Source organism: Watersipora subatra, chromosome 2, assembly GCF_963576615.1.
Source record: "Watersipora subatra chromosome 2, tzWatSuba1.1, whole genome shotgun sequence".
Taxonomy (NCBI): Eukaryota; Metazoa; Bryozoa; class Gymnolaemata; order Cheilostomatida; family Watersiporidae; genus Watersipora; species Watersipora subatra.
In genome coordinates, this window is record NC_088709.1 from 73,501,775 (window position 1) to 73,510,890 (window position 9,116).

The 9,116-nt window shown below is 37.0% G+C and overlaps 1 pseudogene; it reads left to right on the forward strand.

The window, feature by feature from the left end:
* The first annotated feature begins 1,500 nt into the window (after positions 1-1,500).
* LOC137388544 (uncharacterized) lies at positions 1,501-3,105 on the forward strand (annotated as a pseudogene).
* Positions 3,106-9,116: the final 6,011 nt, after the last annotated feature.

Consider the following 9,116-nt stretch of genomic DNA (forward strand, 5'->3'; position numbering starts at 1 on the left):
TATCCACAACATCGATCTGATCTGTTATGATGGAAACAGTAAGTGACTGGAGTTTGAGAAATGCCCAAATATTCATCTATCTTTATGGCGCATCTGAGGAATAATGTAGCTTGTGCTACTCATACCTATGGCCCTTACGTCTCAGAAAGCTATATAAATGGCTAGGACGCACACATAATGAATGTTGAGCTGATAACAGGTATAAATTTTGGATTGTTACACATTCATCCTCTCAGCAGCCAACACCGGAGCTATTTAGAATACCCAGAAGTTCTAGCTCAAAGCTATTTCTGTAGATGATGTAGATCATTATTCTTGTAGTTGTTTTTGTTGAGTTGTATAAATTTGTCGTAAGATGTTGTCTGTTAAAATAAATTGTTTCTAATTGTTAAAATTTGTTGGTCACTGTATAATTCCAATAACTAGGTAGAGTTACATTTCTATTTGTTGTTATTGGAGATTAGTAAGATAATCCAATTCTATTAATAGCCATAAACTCTCATTTGAATTCAATCAGTGAGCCTACATTCTTAACTATTTTGTCTGAAGAGATGTTTGCGTAACGCTGTAGCAAACAAAAGAAGTGAACATTGCTTATCTGATAGTAACTGAAGCCTTCAAATTGGAGATGGCTTGAGAGAGACACACACACACACACAGTATCTTAACTAAATATAGGTTAAAATCTTGAAAATTAGGCTGAAACCTTAGCTAAATATTAGTTAAAATACTGTGGAATCTAAAAATATTTTTGAACTTGTCCAAACAATGTTGGTTAATCAACATGGTTAGAAATCAACTGCCACATAAAAATCACGATTAGCAAAAAACGCCTGAATAAGCCAACAATCTGCCCTTCAGAAGTTTTAGTAACAAAGCCTACTTAATTATAAATTAATAATAAATGTTTTGGTCAGATACTCTTATCATATGAAGCAGTACAATCTGCAAGTTTTGTAAACTTATACTCTAAATTTCAATTGGCCGATTTTTTTATCAAATATTTGGTCAACACATCTACTTCGAATTGTTAACTAAAGAAGTATTAATAAATGCATTTGGTACAATATTTTTTGGAGGGTTGTGAAGCATTTAAAAAAGTTAACTTATGCAAAATGTTGGTAGATTCTATTATAAACAAGTAGGATTTTCTAATTATTTGCCATTGTTGTTGATGTTTGAGGTAATCTGAGTGCCGGGATGTTTCAAGATTACAATTAAAAAAATGGGTTCGCAGTTAAAACATTTAGAAAAAGCGAAAGTACAACTATGATGTCTTTAGTTGCAAAAGTGCCAACATATTAGAGACGAGTAAAGGTAGGGCCACACGTATCGTGTAATTTCAACTAATTTGGAAAATTCCATTCGTACAAAATTTCTGACCTGCCACACGGAGTTTCCTCAACACGGATTCGTGCGAAACTAACTTTCAACTAGCCAATCAGAACGCGGTGATAAATTGAAGCCGATTCCGTTTCAATCATTTGCTTCAGTACAAACATGGATGACAATCAAAGGAGAAGAATTGCTTTGCTGCTTCTAAAGAATAAATATCTGCTACTCAAACAGAAAAAGAGGACTCTCACTACAAACTCAGACAGAAGGTATTGGGTCTACCCCATAAATGGGAGAAGAGATCAACTGGGAGTTTATGCAAATCTGATCAAGGAGTTGAGAGAAGATGAGGATTCAAGAAGACACATAAAATACCTAAGAATATCACCTGAGAACTTTGACTATATTCTTGAGGCAATAAAACTTCTCATAACAAAGCAGGACACAGTGATGAGGAAGTCAATAGAGCCAGGACTGAAGCTGGCAGCCACACTTCACCACCTAGCTGAAGGAAGTTCTCACGCAGCCATCTCAGCTCACTACCGCTTGGGCAGATCAACAGTCTCCCAGATAATTGATGACACATGTGTCACACTGTGGACTGTGCTGCAGCCCATATACCCCAAACCTCCCTCAGGGCCAGATGAATAGAGGGCAATCGCTGAAGGGTCTGTTGTTTTCTTTTTATTGTGCTTAATATTTATTTATTTATTTTTATTAATTTTCTTCATAATATCCTTTTTCTATTGTTACTAAAACGAACTTTCATTTTTTTTTGTAGTTTTGAAAAATGGAACTTCCTTCACTGCCTTGGTAGTATTGACGGGAAACACATCATCATTCAGAAGCCAAAGCACTCTGGCTCGATGTTCTGGAACTACAAACAGAGAGACAGTATCGTCCTACTAGCTGTATGTGATGCTTCATATAGATTCACCCTCATCGACATTGGTCAACCAGGAAGTAATAGTGATGGGGGAGTATGGGAGTCATTCGAGTTTGGAAGAGGCTTGGATAATGGTTAGAAAAATATTATCTTTAATTAATTATTATTTATTTTTTATTATCTGTACATGCCGCAACCAACACCAATCAGCTTCACAGCCGGGTTCAGTACGTTTGCTCTCTCCTTTCACAGATCAAGTTAATCTGCCAGAGAGCGAGCCATTGGTGGGTTATGAAGAAGCTGAAGATTTTCCCTACATGTTTGTGGCAAATGAGGCATTCCCTCTGAAACCATATATTATGAGGCCATTCCCAGGCCGAGCCCTCGATTCGGTGCCCAAGAGAATCTTCAACTACAGACTCTCTCGTGCACGGCGCATCATAAAAAACACTTTTGGTAAGTGATGTGTTTTGGGTCTTTCCACTTCGCACGTGGAGGATTGTCATGTATTAATTTGAAAATATTTTTGTTTCGCAGGAGTCCTATCTTGTCGATGGCAAATCTTGTTTAAGATGATTCAGGCAGCCCAAGAGAAAGCAAAAAACCTAGTTCGCGCCATGTGTGTGTTACACAACTTTCTGCACACGGTGAACAACACCAGCTACACACCACCAGGTTACCTGGACATTCCAAACCCAGACGGCTTCATCACACCTGGTTTCTGGCGTTCACAAACACACCCACCCTCCGACCAGCTAAACCGAATGCAGCTACGAAGAGGTGTGACTGCAGAGGCAGCAGGAATCAGAGACAGACTTGTGCAGTATTTTTCAAGCCCACAGGGCTCGGTCCCATGGCAAGATGCCCATATTAACCAAAGGTAAACGAACCAATGTCAACCACTCTGCTCGGAACTCTACTAGTCGCAGTTTGTTTTAGGTTTTACAGAATTATCGGGGATTTGATTTTTTATTTAAGATCAATGCTTCAAATTTATGTGTGTTAAGTTCATGTAGATTAGAAATTTTAGTTCCAAATTTTTTTTTTCAACGCTATGTGCAAATGTATTTATTCTGGCTGATAAAATAAATTCTGATCGGCTAAACAAGATTGGCAAGTCAGCAAATATTATTTTTAGATTGTACAAAAATATCAAACTGATGAGAGATTCTGGATTGATTGTTCGCTCAAAAAAATTAATAAAAAATACACGCAAATAATATTATGATAAAAACACAGATAAGCAGGAATAAAATACAATATGTGTATTATGATGAAACAAACGGAAAGATACTTGTAGCTAATTTAGTGCCAGGAATCATCCCAAGAGGGCGACAACATCTCTGTGAACGTTGGTGTATCTCGTCTCTCGCTCGTGGGCCTGTCAATACTCCGAGACGACACGGACAACATGGAGCTGGGAGGTCTGTCTGTGAGAGAGCCACTTGGTCACGGAACAGGCTCTGCATACTCCAACTCAAACAACATGTTGTTAATTCTATTCTTAGCAACTGCAAATTGATAGGGTGTGAGTTGCTTGAGTCCATGCACAATTGAGTCCGCAAACAGCTGGCGTTCCGATTTTGGGGCGGGTCTACTCAGTTCTCTGATCTGGTCATTTACGGACTCCAGCTCGATGTCGATGGAGTGGTCTTCAATGATCTTTTTGCGCTTGATGCCTCGGGATGCCTTTTTGCTCGTCAGTGGGTGGTGGTAGTGTTGGTGGAGTTGGTGGGATAGCTGCTGGTGGTCGAGCAGGTGTAGACGCATGTGCATGGGCTTCTGCGGTTGGCGGGACGACCGGTGTGATGCATGCAGGAACTGGAGAAGATGGTCTAGCAGGTGACAATGGACAGGGTGCGCAGGCTTGTGAGGGAGGTGGTATGTTGGTGGAAAAAGTAGTTCTGAAAAAAAAACAAAAGACTGAATTGAATTATTTAATCTGTTCCACACACATACATAGATATATGTTTTCAATTTTCTGGTAAAACCGCCAATGCCAACACCACAGCTATCAAGTCTAGTAGAATAAATTACTAATAACTAACCAGTTAGTATTCCAACAAATCAGTATTTGTGTGCAAAAACATCTTAAAAGCCAACTTACGCCTGCTCTCGATGAGCTGTGAGTAGCCATTTAAAAAGTGGCCCCCACTTCCACTGCAGCTCTTGGACTGCTGCTGCCCCACTTGCACAAGCTGCATCATACGCCCTTCTGTTGCTGTTAAAAGTGTCCCTAAGGTTGATCCATTTCTTCATCACCATATCAACTGCAAACAAACAACAAACTTAATTAACTTTATGAGTACATGTAGAGAGTAGCAGCAGTAGAATATGTGGAACAAGACAAGACAACATGACTGAGACTGAAGTAATTAATTGATTGATACAATTGTTGAGATGATCTACTCACTCTCTCTCTCTCAGATAAAAAAATCCGTCCAAAACAAGCATGACCCAAAACCCAATGATATCAGTAGTACTAGCTACCACACTACTAGCTAGCAACCACCAACTACCTACTACTAGAAATAAATAAACATACCAGTAAACTTCACTTTGGAGTTTGGAAAAGCCCTCTCCAGTTCACTGACAATGTTTTTAAAATTGTTCAGTTTCACCCCTCTTGAGTCCTTATAGCCATTTTCTCATTTGCACCATATAACTTTTCTCTCCCTAACCAAGTCTATAAACAGTTCCAGATGGTTATCTTTCATTTTAAACGCAAAATCAACTCTCTCTCTCTCTTCAAAACAGATAAAATCTCTCGCTCTTATTTTTTTCTGGATATGCGCCAAAGAAAACGACCTTCAACATTCAACTAACCTTTTCAACCGACCAATCAAACAACGATTTGTAGGAATTTCTGACGTTTCATCCAATTCAGGATTCGTTCATCGTGCGCAACCAACGATGGATGAATTCGTCCAAATGTCAATTCGTCCGAATCGTTTCGTCCAAATTTCGCCGATTTCGTGAGAATTTTGTCTCGTGTGGCCCTACCTTTATGCTGTAACTTAAACGCAATAGCTGATATTAATTATAGCAACGACAGCAACTAGTCATAATTGACATTGGCTTGACCTGACCGTCTTACCAGCGATCAAGCTTTGTCGATTTTAGTCTTGAAACATTCTGGCTGTCAGGTTGCCTCAAACATCCAAAGCAATTTGAAATGATAAGAACTGATACATTCTAATAAAACCTACTAAAATTTGGCGCAAGTTTGTCTTTAACACTGTGAAGCCTTGTTTTGTACATACGAGCAGGACCCTTGATTCTAGACTATATTAACAACTTTTCATCTTGAATTTCGAAGTCTGCAAAACTGAATGAAAATACACCAAATCAAATAAAATGCGTAGTTTTTATTTCACTCTCTCAGCAAAGTGATGTTTTACAGAAAATTACCGTTCTTTTTGGACGATTAGCCGCTACTTTTTTCTCATGATTTGAGCCATGTGGCTTATATAAGGGTGCGGCTATTCTATGGCTTTTTTCACCGCCAGTGCGCAACCGGAATCTCTGGTTAGTGCGCCTCTAGCTGCCGTGGTAAAGCTGCTGCCGTGGTAAAAAGCATCGTTCTGAGCTCTGCAGCCTATACAAAGGTGTGGTCTATGAATTGTTTTATTATTGTTTTTTGGAAAATAAAGCAGATGCGGTTTATATAGGGGTGCGGTTTATAGTCCGAAAAGTACGGTATAAAGACACAATGATTGCAAGACACATAGTCCAATAAAGTGTGTATATTTTTGTGAATAGAAAAATAACTAAGTTTATTGTAAAGCACTTGTTGCTAAGGAGAATAAGCTTTCTAGCTCTGTTCATTCGTGTTAATGAGGATGTCATTAGAAACTAAAGTCTTGCCGTCAGCCATTCCCGACTCGTTTTAGTTGCCCGTGGTATTTCGGCGATACCTTGCAAACTAACAATTCAATTGACTTGAGACTGAAATTTTACTCAAAAAGTATCCAGCACATAACATAAAAGATTTGTAACTCTACCTAAACCAGAAGTTAAGAAAAACAAAGTGAAGCCACGCAACTGAATTTGCTCATACGTATGATTAGATGGGAAAACAACTAGCCAAGCTACTTTGGGCCAGGCTTCCAAATGTTAACAGGCACCAGTCTTACCCACATAAACTTGAATCTAAGATTATTTTAAGATCATATAAAAATTATCCGTTTAAGAATAGTAAGAATATTACATAAAGCTTTTCAGAATTGAGAAACAACATGGATGGTATCCTTTGACTTTTAGCTAATTGAGCAAATTTTTATGCAAGCTTTAACAAAGCTTTTTTAGTCAAAAGACTAAGTACAACACACACTAAACATGGCTAGAGAAATGAAGAGAAAATCTTAAGATTGATAACTGGAGAAAGCATGAATTAGTAATAGAAGATGCACAGAACAAAAATCAACATTTTAATAAAGATAATACAAAAAGCATAACTTTTTTGCATTATCTTTATTTAATCATTACTTTTAAAGCTGCATATTCAAGTTTATAAAGAGGTATTAATCCACCAATAAAACAGCTGATTATCAATTTATTTTTATTGTTTTCACTTCATTTTGCTAAATAATTTTGATCATGTTTTAAAATATAAATATATGTTAATATTGACAGCTTTCATTTGCAGTGAAGGAACATAACCTTCTAGATACACATACTCCTCTAGATACACATACTCCTCTAGATACACATACCATTCTAGGTACACATACTCCTTCTCAGTCAGAGTACATAAATAAATTAACTCACGACACATAGCAAGAACGGGCTCAAATTTCTGAATGAAAAGTTCTCAAGCAGGAAGTTGATGATGAGTAAGTATAACAGGTGTGACCCATTTATTCTGATAAAGCTCGAAACTCTTTATTCAGTTTACAAGGAATCTGATCTATCAAGTCTTGGGTATAATCATGTGTAACCGTGTGTAATCATGTGCAACCGTGTGTAATCATGTGCAACTGATAGAATCCATCCAACAGTCATTCTGCTTTTTTTCTTTAGCCATAGGACTGAATTATTTATTTGCTATGCTGAGCAGGTCTCTAAAACAGTATAAAACAAGCGTCACTTTTAGCAGTTTAATTATGTGTCATCTGTAGCATTTACCTAGTTGTAATATCAGACCCCCTCATTTTTGTCATAGAGTGTAAACATAGGTAGAAGTATTCTTCAAGCTTGGAAAAAATCGGAAGAGCCGATGTTGCCATCTAAAAGGTTGGTGTCGCAATATTAAAACCTAATTTCGTCACCCAAAGGGCTAGTGTTGCTGTCTAAAGGGCTAATGCTGCCATTTAAAGATGTGATTGCGCCAATTTTAGTTGATTTTAACAGAAATTATAGATGTTTTTTTATCATTTGAGATGATGTTGTTGTTTTAGGCAACCTTATTGTCAAGATACTTGAAGATTAAAATCGACAAAAATTGATCGCGGTAAATTTGCTCAAAAAAAGATGTGCCCTGACTTGCCCAAAATGATGTACATTATAATGAAACAGCCTGTCTCTATCTTTCATATTCACATCGGCTATTGCAATAAATGTCTAGTCTAAATTGGTTCTATTGGCATATATTTTATTTTGTATTTGCTAATGATTGCTAAAATAAAAATTTTCAATTTAGCTACAGATCTATTGTTATATTTGTCTCAAACCCCTCAAATAAGGGGCCTTGAAAATTTGTTTTATTAGTTTCCTCTAAATGCTGTGTAAACATCTGAGTAGTGACTACGATTCTGCTGGTCTACGATAATTAGGTCGTCGAGTTAATTTACTTCATTGCGACATTTGTATCAGCAAAGTTCTCAGTTGCTACCCACCCCGAAAACTAGCAACTAGATAAAATAAGCAAGCCGCATCATTGAAAAGTATGCTTTCAAATATATGGCAAAACCATCAGCATCCCTAAAAACATGGAAAAAAAATTTACTGGTCAAATTTAATTACTTGATGCAAGTACAAGTACGTTTATTTCAAAACTAGGTTTAACTACATTTAAAAGCCATACCACAAAAGATCTACCCAGAATGCTACTGAATCCTTTCACAAAATTATGCAAGCTTACAAAATTCTTTTCATTTTTGTTAGAATTCTGCCAGTCTCATGCACAGTAGAAATTGTCATGTGCAATCACTGTCTGCACAATTTTTTGAAAATGTGCAGATGATAGCGTGCCTCACAGTTTCACTAAATGTCTGAGTTCAAATCTCACACGATGCAATCCTTTTTTCTAAAATCCATTCACGTCTTCGAGTGGACAGAAACATCTTTTATCAATGTAAAGATACCTGTTTATGAAAGCGGGTATATTTACAGTCTTGTTTCTGTTATTATCACAAGTAATTATGTCTTTATCTACAAGTGAATAGTTTCATGATGAACACAAACAGAGAAAAGATTGTCAGTATTGAATTTCTGCGCTGAAGCATAGCTTGAAACAGTATCAGGAACTGAATCATCTATCTTATTCAGCTATACTGTCTGTTAACCTGTTTTTGGTCGATCATTTTAATAGTTGATATCAGTGGGAGTCAATATAACACTTGGCAGCGAGAGCGACAGCAGAGAGTTGTTGTCACCTGCAAACCTATTGGTAAGTTCAATACATAGTTTTGTTTAACAAACATTGGCCTTGGTTTCTACTAGGATTCATTTGTAGTTATCGTAATTATTTCTGTAGCAATACATAATTTTTTCCTATCGAGTCAAATAGATGTAGCCTCAAAATATACAAACCATTTACCAAAAATTTTTAATCACTGAATCATTTCACATTTTAGTTTTCACACCACCTCTATAAGGATATTTTCTCTATATATCGGTCTTGCACTGCAATGATGCCTTCTTTCAGCTCATTGTTTATAAATGTCCTCTTTGC